The following is a 2,405-nucleotide window of genomic DNA, read 5'->3' on the forward strand; positions in this document are numbered from 1 at the left end:
AGGGAGAAGTGAGAGGGGGGTCGGGGAGGTGCGTGGCGTCACCGGGGCGTCGAGGAGGAGCCAGGCAGGCTGGGAGGGAGGAGGTGGCCGGGGCGCGTGGCCGCGCGCGCCACCGAGCAGCTTCGGGGCGAGGGGGGGAAGACGACAGGGGGTAGCGGTGGCGGGCTGGGCCGCTGGAGGAGCTGGGCCAGGCTCTGGTGGGCTGCACGGGTGAGGCCAGGTAACTTCCTTCTCTCTCTCTCTTTTATTTCTATTTCAGTTCTGTTTTCTTTTATTTAATCTGTTTTGCCACTGTTTGAATTTAAAAAATAATTCAAACAATGCCAAAAACTCCTCTGAAAATATTTATGCTGCTTAATGGACTTTTCCAAAAGCACATAAAATGTTTCAGGGTATTTGGAAATATATTCTATACAAGTTATGAATATAGTTCCAAATGCAAATATAGTAATGATTTAAGTTCAGTGCTCAGAATATTCCTCAAAAATGTTCATTATTTTTGGTTTGGTGCAAAACCCTTGCCAAAATATAACCAACATTATGTAAGGCCATTTTGAAAATATTGAATGCATTTTCCAGGGTTCTTTGCCCCTCTTTTATTTAAGTTTTTGAGGCTTCCAGAATTCCTCAGTTCAAGTTTCAGAAATTTAAATATGATGCCTGGATGAAGATGCAACTATTTACAAACAATAATCTAGGGCTGTGACAGGTTTGACTTTTCAAAACATCCATATGCTTATGGACATGAGAGAGTCCCTAACTAGAGAGAGAGAGAGAGAAATAGAAAAAGTGAGTGAAAAAAGTGTGTCTGTGTGTGTGAAAGAGACATGGATGACACTCGATAAAAGTCGAGAAAAAACGTGTGTGTCTTATGCAAACATATCACACATGCATCTTCGACAACGGAAGCAAGGTGAGGAGATAGTTTGTGGTTGTTTGAAACCGAGAGAGCAAGACCCCTAGCACGTGCCAAGAGGGGTCTGACAAACAAGGGAGAGAGGTCGAGAGAGACGTACGAAGAAAATGCAAACATGGGGAGGATATAGTGTATGTTTGTCATAGAGAGATCCTCTGGAGATCGTGATGGGACTACATGGGTGGGAGATCGAGTGACGAGATGTGCGCGTGATACAAGATACCACGAGAGATATCGAGATAGACATATGGATGGAAGGAGACAATACGTGTGTTCCTGATGGCTAGTGAGAGATAATCATACTTAGGAGGGGTGGAGTGCTTGCGCCTATGATGGAGTGAGGGATTATGGTACTTATTAGGGGGGTGCGTGTCACATAGAGAGAGAACAAGGGCGGAGAGTGTTGGATGGGTATATATGTACAGCGCGAGCGAGACATGTGTATGTGTGAACCAGGGAGATATAAAGTTTGAGAGAGATTGAGGAGCCCTGATAAGGCTGAGTGGTGCGTCAGATAGCTGAGAGGGGGAAAGAGATATTCCATCCACTCGATAATGCAGTGCATGTAATTTTTTTAGAAGTCAAACTTTGGAAACTTTGATCAGGTTTACACAAATGTTATTTATATCTTCAATACCAAAGATAGATCATACGAAACTACATCTCATGGTGAATCAAATGGTATATGTTTTCCGTTCCAGATGTAATTGTTTTTCTCCACGTACATGGTCAAACTTTGTGATGTTTGACTTTTCAATAAATCAATATGCTATGGACCGAGGGGAGTGGTTAAGTCAAGAGGGATCAAGTGCGTGTGAAGGAGAATGAGTAAGTGTGCAAAAAGAGTATGTGTGTGAAAGAGAAAGTGACAACAAACGATAAATTAGAGAGAGTGTGTGTTTTTTCGTTTCTTAGGCGAACATATCACGCATGCATCTCCGAGATAGAAAAGCGAGGCGAGGAGATACACGAAGATAGCTAGCGTGTGATTGTTTGCAACGGAGAGAGACACCCCTATAGCACATGTCCAATAGAGGTCTAGACAATAAGGAACAAAGGCCGAGAGGGACACATGGAGAACATGGACACATGGGGAGGGCGAGAGGGTGTGTTTGTGATAGAGAGACCCCCTCAAGATTGTGAGGGGACTATATGGGTGGGAGATCAAGGGAGCTGCATGTGCGATAGAAAGATGCCCCGAGAGAAATCGAGATAGACCATGCACGTGTTTGTGATGGAGACTAAGATTAGCTAGTCATATACATATAGGGGGGACTGTGTGTGCCTACAATTGAGTGAGAGACCATCATACTTGGCTAGCTAGGCATGAGATTGTGTGTGTGTGTGTGCATGTGAGATGGAGAGAGAACGAGGGAGAGAGATAGAGTTTTAGATGGGCCTATTGAGTGTGAGTGAGATATGCATGTGTATGTGTGACCCAGGTAGATGGAGAGTTTGAGAGAGGGGGGAAGATCTCCGAGACAACAGA

Source organism: Triticum dicoccoides, chromosome 7A (assembly GCF_002162155.2).
Source record: "Triticum dicoccoides isolate Atlit2015 ecotype Zavitan chromosome 7A, WEW_v2.0, whole genome shotgun sequence".
Classification (NCBI taxonomy): Eukaryota; Viridiplantae; Streptophyta; class Magnoliopsida; order Poales; family Poaceae; genus Triticum; species Triticum dicoccoides.